This window comes from Pteropus medius, unplaced genomic scaffold (genome assembly GCF_902729225.1).
Source record: "Pteropus medius unplaced genomic scaffold, Ma_sr-lr_union100, whole genome shotgun sequence".
Lineage (NCBI taxonomy): Eukaryota > Metazoa > Chordata > Mammalia > Chiroptera > Pteropodidae > Pteropus > Pteropus medius.
The window spans coordinates 12,032,184-12,045,543 of record NW_024349803.1 but is presented as its reverse complement, the minus strand read 5'-3'; the positions used below and the strand labels follow the sequence as shown (position 1 = coordinate 12,045,543).

General features: G+C 36.8%; 1 protein-coding gene across 3 annotated transcripts in view; it reads right to left on the bottom strand.

The window, feature by feature from the left end:
- CLSTN2 (calsyntenin 2) overlaps positions 1 to 13,360 on the bottom strand; it is a 574,723-nt gene that overhangs the window by 148,903 nt on the left and 412,460 nt on the right. The gene's annotated exons all lie outside the window — the stretch shown is intronic.

Below are 13,360 nucleotides of genomic sequence, written 5' to 3'. Positions count from 1 at the left end.
GTGACGTTGGATGGTTCATTACAACTGAGGATCACAACATTCCTGATCACAAAGTGCCATGAGGCTGCAATGACAAACTAAATGTGAAAGCACTTTGGGAAGTATAAAGGTCTATCTACTTTTTATTATTATAATAAGTCCCACCTTCGAGCCTGAGTACCTAGATGCATATTGGCAACTTAGCTTGTTTCTATTAGAAACCAAATGGGGGAAGGATGTCACCATTTATAGCTTTCTGTCTACTTAATATTGAGCAAAATAAAAATAACTCTCTTATTTAAGAAGTCGCTTTCCTAAAGTTTTATGCTGAAATCAAAATACCCCTCCCTCTGGAAGATTATTTAGCACAGCATAGTTATTATGTTGCTGAAAAAAAACAATGAAGACAATGCATTTTCCCTTCTTTGGCAATATTTGTTGAATGAATAAATGATGTAACAACTAATATATGTGCTCAGAGACTTGAAGAGGTCCCCATGGCTCAGCTAGTCACAACTGGGTCAAGGAGAGCTCGAAGGCATGTCGGGCGGTGATTTGGTCAGGAGGGTGCTCAATGGTCTGGAGTCAAAGGACTTTAGGTACAAAAATGTGCTGTATTTATCATTTATTCAGCAAACTTTCTCTGGGTAAAAATAATATGGCAAAAAGAAAATAAGTATATAGTGATAATTTATAAAATACACTGCAGCCCACATTTATTGAGCACTTATGATGGACCAGGTCCTTATTTAAGTCAGCAGTGAAAACCTCCTACATCTCTGTATGTGCTGACCTGCCTAGCCAGGGGTTGGAGATTTGGATGAATCAGAGACCAGGTCTGTCTTCACAGACAGGAGAAGGAGGCAGATGAACAAAGAATTAAGTGCAATAAAGTGCTACAAAGGCTGCAATAGGTGTTTTGGGTGTTATGAGAACACAAATGATGATGAATCAGTCAACCTCACCCCACAATACTTCCAGAATTAGTTGTTTGCTGTCATGTAGCCACCACGGGGGAAGGCTGTACTGCAAGAAAGAAGGAGTTTCAGTCTAAATAAGTCTGCTGAGACAAGACTCTGCCCCAGGCAGGTCAGTCTTTACTGCCTATGGACACTATTATATCTTTCTCTTTACAATGGCATTTCAGTGTTTCTATTCCTAGCAGAAGGGTGGTATAAGTCAGCGCCTGAGAGTCAGGTAAACCTTGATTCAAACCCGAATTCTTCAATTGTTACCTCTGTAACTTTGAAAAGTTAATCTTCCATGCCTCCACATCCCCGTCTGTATAATAGGAATAAAGCCATCATCCTGCTATGGTAAACATGTTATAATCAGACTAGTATTTATTTCCTACACTGAGAATTTACTGTGGCATGACTTGAGTTGAGCGATTGCGTAAAGCTGTATAATTTAATCCTCACCGCAGCTGTATGAGGAAACCGGCAGAAAGTGATGGCAGACCCCATCAGTTGGGCACTTTCCTGGTTCCACCATGGTACCCTTACCAGTGTTAGCAACTTCCTGGCCTCCTCCTGCTGACCTCACTGGTTGATCGTGACGTGTCCGCAATTGTGATATGATGTCAGAATGGAGGAGGAGAGAGGGAGCAAGGAAACCACGTTGAATAGCACAGTGACTGTGCTTTTAATGGGCAAATTTTCTAATATTTGTTAAGAGAGTGTTTTAAACCCCGTATGTCAAAAATTACTGAACTAGATGCAGTTACCAGATGGGAATAAATACATTTCCCACTGCCAAGCACGAATGAGGTCCTGCCAAATAACAGTAGAGCACTTATTTAAAAATGAAGGGATCTTGTTCCACAGCTATTGAGTACAGTTCAATCGGATCCACCCCACAACTATTATTTAAAATCTATCTCCGTTAACTCCTACTTGTTCTTTAAGGAAAATTATGCATGTTAAGTGTGCTAGCGTGAAAAGGTCCCATCCAAATATAATGGCCCTTTGTGCTGTCCAATCACTTCTATCAACAAAAATTTTGTGAGCATCTGCGTCCCGCAGGGAGGAAATCTTAGTAGGTGCTCAGGTCCCCAAAAGCCTAAGATTCTGTCCTTACTCTCCTGGGGCTTACAGCTGGGTTTCAGAAACAGAAGCTATACATAGGACCAAATAATTAAAGGTGTTTGGGGTTAATGAGTGCTAATGAGTTATTGAGACATAGGGACTGAATATTACAGCCTCCTTAATTTACCAGAGGAAGACCAAATACTCAAATAAAATTGGTACAAATCACGTTGACAGGTAAAATCTTTGGAATCTTTTCCTGTCTTCTTTTTCTTGGTGTCCAAACAGGGGTCTCATATATGACCTCAAGACTGAACCAGTCGGAGGTTCAAACCCAAGCAAACCTGAAGGCTTGGTTTGCTCCCAACTCCCCAATTTATTTATTTATTTTCCTCTACTTCATTCTGAGTTTTTTTCATCTACAGTGTCTAGAAACTCAAATAGGCACAGGATGAGTTTCCCTTCAAAGGATGACACGTTAAATACTGCACTCCACACTTTTCAATGTGGAAGCCACTGGCCAAAATGTGGCTCTTGAACACTAGAAATGTGGCTTAGTGGGACCAAGGAACTGGATTTTTAATTTTATTTAATTTTACCACTTTAAATATAAATTTAAGAACAGATACTCAATTCAGTTACTGGAAAAATTTTAAGTATGTTTGGGTACGAGAATAAATTTTTTCAGCTATAAATTAAACGAAATCTAAATACAGATCAAGTGTTTCCAATGAAAATTAAAAGCCTAAATTGAAATGTCTTGTAAGTGTAAAACATACCAGATGTGAAAGACTCTTTTATAAAAAACATAAAGTTTCTCATTAATAATGTTCTATTCAATAATACATTGATATATTATTAGATATTTTGGGTTATATAACATACATTATTAAAATTAATTTCAACTGTTTCTTTTTACAGGTTTAATGTGGCTACTAGAAAATATATATTTACATATGGGGCTTGAATTATGTTTCTGTTGGATAGTGCTGCTCTGCGTAATTAACAATATACATCACTAGAGGCTGATTTTCTCAAAAAATAAATGTAGAGAGGATGCATTCTATGATAACTGTAGAATTGGTTCTGCTTTAATGTTGATTTTTATTTCTCAGCATTATTCCTAATATTTAGGATAATATTTCTTCTTAAAACATTGGCCCTTTTGGCCTTCTTTAGATGATTAAGCCAAATTTAGCTCAAGTTCCGAAAGTATTGATTGTCATGCCTTGAATTAGCATTGCCTCTTACCGATTGTTATAGGACAAAAAACATTTTTTAGTTTTAATGATACTGAGTATTTAAATAGCTCATTGATCACTTATAGAAATTCAGATACGTATACTGACAAATTGTTTTTCATTAATTATCAGCTAAGGTAGAAGCCTTTTAGCAATAGGATTCTAGTTTGTAATTCACTTAGTCACCAAATTTGAAAATGTGTCATGCTTATAAAGAAAATTTTATTTTTATAAAATAATTTAATAACATTACATTAGTATTATATTATTAATAATAATTTTATAATATAGTTATATATAGCATATCAAGTCATTATGTTAATATCTTTATTGCACTTTTTCTAATTAGAATAATTCATACTCACACAAAATGTAATGTACTGTTCTTGTTTCTCCACAAATGGGAGGAAAGAAATGTGGGGTTGTAAAAGGTAGAAGTAAAGGGACCTACAGAGCTCTGCTTCTAACACACTTATTCTCTCAAAATAACACTCACAACCCTGGACCAATAGCTCCCCTTCCCCCTAAAAATACCTACAGGTCTGGAGAGTGATTAAAAATAGAAAGATTTTGGAAAGAGCGGAAAATTAGAGGAAGCTACTAGCAATGGGTGAGTTTTCCGTTTTGTAATTATTTTTTAAATTGTGGTAAAATACACATAACACAAAATTTACTGTCTTAACCATTTTTAATTATACAGTTCAGTACTACAGTTCAGTACAGTTTGATCCTTTGCTCTGAGGGCAACTGTAGCTCTAATGGAGCAGAGGGGCTAAAACTCTGATAGAAGTCTCTTGTTTTTTTGGCCAAGTGAATAGGACTGATGGTGTGTGAGGGAGAAATCTGAAACAAGAGTGAGCCAGGGAAGGGGAAGCCCAAACTCTATGTTTAAACTCCATCCAAACCTCTGGCTAGCCCTAGAATTATGGATGTGAGGAATAGACTGAAAGCATCTGTACTGAGATCTGAAATGCTGCCCACTGCAGGCAAGAGAGAGTTGAAAATTTGAGTTGATCTAAGTTAACTGCCTATTAAAACAAACATCAACAATTTTTTAAGGAATATGAGTCTTTTCAACATAACATCCAAAATGTTGAGAATGCAGTCCGAACTTACTTGACATATGAAGAGCCAGAAAAATGTGACCTTAAGAGAAAAGACAACAGGGGCTAACCCCAAAATAACTCGGATATTTGTATTCTCAAACATGTACATTACATAAGTGCTTATGTAATGTTTGCTCAAGGCTATAAGAGAAAATATGCATATTATGAATGAAAGACATAAATCTCATCAGACAAATATAACATAGAAAAAATAATCAAGTAAAAATTCTATAACTAAAAGATAATATTTGAAATAAAATATTCACTGGATGGATTTAATGGCAGAATGAAAATGACGGAAGAACAAATTAGTGAATGCAAGATAGATCTTTATAAAAGTACCCAATCTGAAGGAAAGAGAGAACAAAGATCAAAAGGAAATAAACAGCTCAGGTGACCAGTGAGAAATCTGAAGTAGAAAGAGAAAAAATATTGAAAGAAAATACAAGCTTAAGGACCTATGGATTGATATCAAAAAGTCTTACAAACAGGTAATTGGAGTCCCGGAAAGAGAGGAGAGAGAGAATAAGGTAAAATTAATATTCAAAGAAATAATGGTTGAAAATGTTCCAAATTTGGTGAAAGATATATATTTACATATTGAGGAAGCCAGAGAACTCCAAGAGGAATAAATATGAGTAAAACCACACCTATGCACATCAATGCCAAAGGTAATAAAAAAGCAGCCAAAAAAATGACATTATATACAGAAGAGAAATAATTTGAATGATTGTGAACTGATCACAAACCATGGAAGCTAGAAGACAGTGGGAAAACATCTTTAAAGAACTAAAAGAAAAATAAAAACTATCAGCATATAATTCTATAACAAGGAAAAATAGCCTTCAAGAAAAAAGGTGAAGTGAAGACATTTTAGTTCGTCTCCACTAGACTGGGCCTACAAGACATGCTAAAGGAATTTTTTGGTTATAGAGAAATGACAATGGGAAAAAAGTAGGACTTCAGGGATGAAGATCAGAAATTATAAGCATCTGGGTAAGTCTAAGAGATAATTTTTTTTTTTTGCTTTTAATTTCTTTAAAAGGCATATGATTGTTTAAAGTAAAATTATAACTGTCTATGGAGCTTATCATATGTATAGTTATAATACATGTTATCACTATTGCAAAAAATATGGAAGGAGAGGGGTGGTAAATGGACCGATACGGTTGCAGGGTTTCTGCAGTTTGCTTGAAGTGGTAAAACAGCAACTCTAGGAAGACTGTGAAAATTATAGATATAGAGAGAGAGCAAGTGATCATCTAAAAAAAAATGAAAAAGATATAACTAAGAACTCAATAGATAAATTAAAGTGAAATTCTAAAGAATATTCAACTAATCCCAAAGAAGGAAGGAAAGGAGCAACAGAGAAACAAACATCGGAGGTTAAACAGAAAACAAATAATAAAATGGTAGATATAAATTCAACCATATCAATACTTATATTAAGCATTACAATATAAATGCAGAGATTAGCAGAGTGGATAAAATTCCAGATCCAACTATAGTCATGCTTTGCTTAATGATGGGGATATGTTCTGAGAAATGTGTTGTTAGATGATTTCATCACTGTGCAAACATCATGGAGTGCACTTACACACACCTAAATGGTATAGCCTGCTACACATCTAGGCTTATGTAGTATATAGCCTGTTGCTTTTAGGCTACAGACCCATTCAGCATGTTACTGTACTGAATACTGTAGGCAACTGTAACACAGTGGTATTTGTGCATCTAAATATATCTAAACATTATGAAGTATAATGGACTGTACAAAATTGTATGTGCTATACTTTTATACTACTGGCGGTGCAGTAGTTTTGTTTATACCAGAACACTACAAACATGTCAGTAATGCCTTGCCCTATGACATTATGATGGCCATGACATCACTAAGTGATAGAAATTTTTAAGCTCCATTATAATCTTATGAGACCACCTTGGTATATGCGGTCACTGTGACTGAAACATTGTTATTCAGAGCATGACTATATATATGTGTTATTTACAAGAGATGCACTCCTAATATAAACACACATATATGTCAAAAGAAATGGGCGGGAAAGATATCTGATACAAATAGAAAGCACAGGAAGGCTGGAGCATAAAATTAATTAATATCAGATGAAACTGATGTCAAAACAGCATATTACTAAAAAAGGACATTTTGTAATTATAAAGGGAAGAGACAGCAGTCATAAAAGAAGTATATGCACCTAATTAGAAAGCATCAAAACACATGAAGCAAAAATGAACAGAATTAAAGGGAGAAATAGATAATTCCACAATCATAGTAGAAGAATTTTGGTAATTGATAAACAAGACAAAAAAACAATAAAGTCATAGGCAATATAAACAACACCATAAATTCCTTTGTACTACTAACTGGTATTTATAGAACATTATATCCAACTGCAGAATACACATTCATTTCAACTTCATATGTCACATTCACAAAGACCCTGGGTCATAAAATGAATTCCAATCAATTTAAAAGGCTGAAATCCTCAAGTGTGTTCTCTGACCACAATGGAATTAAACTGAAAATCAGGAACATTCAACAATAAGAGATCAGGAGAAACTCTAGATACTTGAAAATTAAATAATACACATTTAAACCATACATGAATTAAAGAAAAAATTAAAAGGGAAATTAGTAAATAATTGGAACTAAAGATAATACAATATGAAAAAATTTGTGATGCAGATAAATCAGTGCTTAGAAATTTATAGCTTTAAATGCATATACTATAAAAGAAAAAGATCTAAAATCGAAATGCTAGAAAAAGAATAAAGTAAATCCAAAGTAAGTAGATGGAAAAAAAATCCTCCATTGATTATTATCTTATTTAAATCATACATTAAATAATTTAAATTTTTTATTAAAAAAAATCTTCCCACAAAAAACAAAACAAAACAAAACAAAACAAAAAAACCACAGGCCCAGATTGTTTCATTAATGAATTTTATCATAGAAGAAGAAATAACACCAATCATACATAATTTTTTAGAAAATAAAAGAGGAGGCTTTTTAAGAGGCTGGTATTGTCCTAATATCAAAACTTGACAGAGACATTATAAGTAAAGAAAATTACAGACCTCTATCTGTCATGAACATAGACACAAAAATCCTTAACAATATATAAGCAAATATATTGCTAATCTTTATATAATGTTTATAAAAAAGATTATAACTAAGTAGAATTTATCTTAGAAATGTAAGATTTATCATATTAATGTAATTTACCATATTAACAGGATAAAAGAAAAAACCATATGGTCATTTCAATAGATGTAAAAACGAATTTGCCGAAATTTAACAATATACATAATAAAATCTTCTAGCAAACTAGAAATAGAAGAAAACTTGTTCAAACTGATAAAGGGCACTTATGATATGATGATGTCATATCATAAGTGCCCTTTATCAGTTTGAACAAGTTTTCATCATACTAACTTCCTACAGTTATCATCATACTAACTTCCTTTCTAAAATCAGGAATGAGGCAGGATGTCTACTCTCACAATTTAATAGTTTTTGAGTGCTTATTTTGTGCCAGTGGCTTTAGAGCACTCTTAGTGCATGTACCAAGTTTTCTCTCATTATACAGATGACACTAGAGCACAGAGAGGTTAAGAAACTTGCCCCATGTCACAGAGGATTCACAAGCCAACATTTAAATTCAGATCTCCCTGACTTCAGAGTTTACCCCTTATCACAACTGTCTTCTCAGTAGTATAATAATGATTATTTCTCTAGGAAGTTATAGACAGAGGGGAAAGCTTTCTGTGTCTGGCTTCTTCACACTTTCCTCTCCCATTAGGCTGAGAGACAAAAATAACTGCTGACACTGTCCACCAGGGACAAAGCAGACACAGGCTAAAAGGTACGAGATTTCCGGGAGATGCCAGAGAGAGAGAGAGCCACTGACTAATTTACACATCTCCATCAAAGACGCCATGCTATCCATCATTAGGAATATTCAAATTACAATGGTATTGTGCTACTAAAAGTCAGTCTAATTTGCTCATTTTCATTATTTAGAGGCAGTTAATTAAAAACCTAGTCAATATTTATTTTACTCCCTTCACATCAACAGTGATTTCTTGCTGCGGTGCTTTCACACCATTAGTTTTATGACTCGACGCGGCCTATAGTGGGGTTCCTATGTTTGTGTCTCCCATTATTTTAATTTCAAGCAAGACATCAAACCGCTGTAAGCATTCTGCCATTGCTGGTAGGGTGGAAGGAGCCATCGTGGTGCTCGTTTTCATGAGGAGCAGACACTACGGGATTATACAATAGGGAATGGACGGACCCTGGTCCCATCTACAGGGAGAATGTGGGGGTTCAACTTTTGGGCAGGCAAAGGATTGACCAAGAGTGTTATACTGGCCAGAAACTGGCAACCTTAATCCTAGGCCCGTTTGATCATTTCATATCACCTAATAATGGAGAAAGACTTGCTATATTAAAAAAAAAAAAAAGGCCCACGTCAACTGTGACATCTAAGATAGCTAATGTTTTATTGTTTAAGAGTCATGTTAATTTTGCAATTCACTCTATAAAATATTCTTAATAAGAAATAATGTTATTTACCCTTGCATCTTTGAGTAAAATTAACAGTCTAAAAAAATGTGTCATGTGTACCTGGCAACTGCATACCTGCTTGGAGAGAGAAGCTCTGCTCGCAAATTGCTACTTGAAGGTTAGAATATCAGGGAACCAACTGGCAATTAATGCACAAGGTTTTTAAATCTGAGATTAAGGAGGAGGGGAAAAAAAAAACACTAATAAGCAGGCTTTTGCAGTTTATTTATAAACTGGAACCCGTAAAAACAGAAAGCTTTGCAAGCTGCCCGATTGAGAGGTTAGTAAGCAACTATTCTTGCCATCAGCAGCCTGTGTTGCCAAGAAAATGAGCCGTTCTAGTAGTTCTCGGTCAACTAACAAGGAATTCTCCCTTATAAATACCAGACATTCTCCTCCACGAGCTTCGAAACCCAGTTTAAGCATTACCTCCTTTGAGGAGCCTGATCTGGCTTCTCAAACTGAGACAAGCACAACCTCCTTGGTGCTGCCCCTTTGCCCCATGCTCTCTGCCTCCCTGCAATTTTCTTCCTGCATTGTCAGTTATGTCCACAGATCTTTTTTTCCTTTTAGAGCTCCCTGAGGCAAGAATCGGTACTTACTCATTTCCCTGACTTTATTGCCTAGCTAAAGGCCTGACCTAATATAAGGGCTCAGAGAATGTTTGTTGGATGTCAATGAATTAAAGTCTCCATCAGTTCAAAGGAAGTATGGTATAATAGTTAAGATCCAAGTCTTTGGAATCAGAATGTCTTGGCTTCAAATACCATCTCCAACATTCCTGACTCTGTGACCATGGTCAAAGTGCTTTATCTTTTTTAAATCTCTATTTCTTCATTCGTAAAATGGAAACGATAACAAATCCTACTATATTGGGTGATTGTGAAGTTTAAAATCAACAAGGCAAAGTGGGTAAAATACTTTGTATAATGCTGGCGTGGAGAAAGCGTACAGTAATTGTTAACATTAGTGGTAGTACCTTCACATTGAAGCTGAAACTCATTTTCTTCTTATTTTGATGTCGCAGGAGAGAAAGAGCCTCAGAGAAGTTCACCATCTAGTGTCAGAAAGATCCCAACAAGATCATAGGACCCAGTTTTCTCTTTGCTAGTTGTGAAGCCCCACCTTGTTCAATCAGCTTCATTTCAAGGTCTGTTTAGCCCCTGCCCCAGACTCCAGCTTGCTTCTGGGACCCTGTCTCGAAGCCATTTCTGGTGGGCTGCCTTTCAAGGTGCTAGGGCTTCTCTTACATCTGATGCCATCCCTGAGCTCATCTCGTAGCTCACTTCCCCTGAGCTGAATACATTTCTCCGTCCATCCCAAATTCATCGCTGGTCACTAGGCACACTGCCTGCACCATCTCTCACCCTACCAACAATCCCACTGCCAGGGTTATTCATCCCATTTGACAGATAAAGTCAGCTGAGGAACACAGCAACCGAATGACTTATTCATGGACACCCTGGGATCCGACCCCATTTTCCTGGCTCTGGTGCTCACACTCTACACCAATCTGCCTCCTTGTCCAGCAGGACGAAATCGATGAACAACTGCAGGTGTATAAGACCACATATTTCCACTCTCTGACAATTTTTGTCCATAATCCGTATGTCGTATTGAAGTTCCCAAATGTTCGGGTGGGGAACCTCAAAGGGGAAAAGGCATATTTTAAATGTTTAATTCAAGTTAAGGCAGGTGTCAGGAAAATCCATATTTTGAGCTGCAGAAGAAAGAGAAATGGCAGCCCAATCAATATGACAGAAGTATATGGACTCTTTTACTGTTCTATCAATTTCTGGAGTTAATAAGTCAGCATCTCAGGGGACAGCTTCATAGTTTAAAACAAAAGTTCGGAGGCCACTGCCTGTCAGGCGTGTCTCCAGCTTTCATTTTGATCAAGGTGAGAGGCAACGGAAGGGCCTTCTTACTCATGGACCAGACTACCCCCAGGCACCTCTCATCAAGACCGGGACTGCTTGGCTATTAACAAGCATCTCCGATGTGGCTGAATAATTCTTCATTTCCTTGTCATCAATACTGCCAGCAAAGCCCCCACAGAAGGCACGCAGATTAAAATGTTAAATCAAACTCAGAAGAGAAATTTGAAAATCAATTTTAGGTTCCCGAAGAAAAGGCCAGGGATGATAATTAGGACTTGTAACTCCCAGCTTCAGCTGCTTCATTTTCTAATTCTAGGGCAAAATTAAAGCATTATTTCCCAAGGAATTGGCTAGAGCAGAAAAGCAATGGTAAAGTTGAGCGTACTTCCTGGGCTGAGAGCCATGATGGCCAAGGCATCCCCAGTTCATGGACACACACTCCTGCAAGCCAGCCTATCAGCAAACTGACTTGCAACAACTCTCTCATTTTCTCTTCATGTACGATTTTTTTTTTTTTCTAGCAACAGAAAGCCAATGCAAATGTGAAAGGCTGGCTGCTTCCAAGTTTACAGTAAATAACTTGAAAAGCTGTAGATTACACGACCCTGGGTGTCAGGAGCTAATGCGTTCTGAATGTAACACATTTCCTGCAAAGTCAGACGTTGCTTTGACATTTTCCTTTGCCGCACACGGATATTTATATTATCATTGCTTCGCTCTTGTTCTAATTTGCCTATTGTGATTCACACGGACCAGCAATGCTAATAGGATGCTTCATTTCCCCCTTGGGCCAATGGAAGATAAATTACAGCCTCATGATCCATCTCACTGTACAGTAAATATCCTTGTGCTGCTTCTTTTTTTCCATGCAAAACATATGTGGATGTAGTTCACTTTTAAACTACCTAGAAATGGAAAGATAGATGGAATTTCTGCTTCTCTAAGTAGGGGGTATTTGTAGAAGACTCAGAGGAATTTAAATCCCTGGCTTCCAACAGTGAAGGTCACGAAATAACACTATCCCCTGTGAGATCCAAAATTCTGCATTCTGCAGAAAAATAAAATTGACAGAAGGAGTCATTTCTGCAGCTCCTCAAAATTGCCTGTTTTTATTGACTGGGAAGTCTGCATTGCATATCTCTGCACAAATTTACCGGCAGTAGTTTTTCATCCTGCTTCTGCTTGGTAAATGGTACTTGGCTTAGAACTTCCATAATAAGCTTAGAATTCAGTCATTTTATATCTTTTGTCACTTGTTACTCTCCCAGCCAATCACACTCATGCGTAAGATATTAGAAATATTAGTGAACACCTGTTATATATCAGACACTGCAGAGGAGGCAAAGGAAAGAGAACCCCATCGCTGTCTCCCAAGCTGACACTTCCTTAGGAAGAGGCACTGGATGCGCACAGCACTCAGGGTTTTAGATCATGTAAAGATTCAAAGTTTTTATTCTAGTGTTTCTTAACCTTCAGTTTTTCAATGATCACCTAATGATTTGGACTACAATTGAGGAAGACTTGTAATATGTTTACTTCATAATTTTAACTAGATTTGCTTGTTCTTACTTAAAATTATTTATAAAGAAGATTTTAATTATTACTGTAGTTGGAAAAATAACCCCAATCGACCACAAGGAGAAGGCAACGTTTATGTACTGTTTCTAGTGTGACAGTGTTACCCTCATACTGAGGATGTCCATCATGCTATCTATCTAATAAAAATAGAATATGATAAGTACAACAGAGAGAAGAGAGGAAGGAGCTGTTAATCAACTACAGGAGTATAGGAAGGCTTCCTGGAGGAGGAGACATCTAAGTTGGGCTGGAAGGATGATTAGGAGTTGATCGGGAAGACAAGAAGAACGTCCATATTCCCCTGTGGTCTTCCTTGTATCTCTGGAACCAGCCAAATGTCTTGGTGTTAATTTACCTGCTGTCCTCTCTAGAATAATAAAACGACAGTAAATTACTGATTATCCAACATGGACATCAAAATCGATTTCTTCTAAACTTTCAAACTGCTTACGCAGTTGCAATGACATGATCTGATCCTTTGTTTGGAGAAACAGCTCTAAAATGTCTGCTCTCATGTTCAGCATCTCTTATTTGTTTCGATGGTTGGGATTTATTTTAAAAACCACGTTGTGGCTACTCTCACTTTCTCTAGGTTGTGCTTCTCTTGGGGTCAGATTAGGGGCAGAAGCCCAATCTCTCTAGATCGCCCTGAATTTCCCATCATTGAGCTCAGTGATGCCTGGAGCTTTGGCTGTGATGACATCTCTGAGCTGAGGAACCCATTTCCCGGTCACCTGAATGTCATATGAACCTTTGAGTTGGATTTCCTTCACTTCTCCTCCTTAGGGAATAGAATCCTCTCGCTACTCTTACAGAGCATATGAAAAGTATGCTTAAAGCCTTGGAGTTAGTGCAAAGAAGTTTCCTCTTTGATCATTCTTCATGAAAGGTTGGTTTTAGCAGGGTTAGCCCATGAACCTGAGCCTCAAAAAAATTAGGTAGAGCACAGCCCACAGGC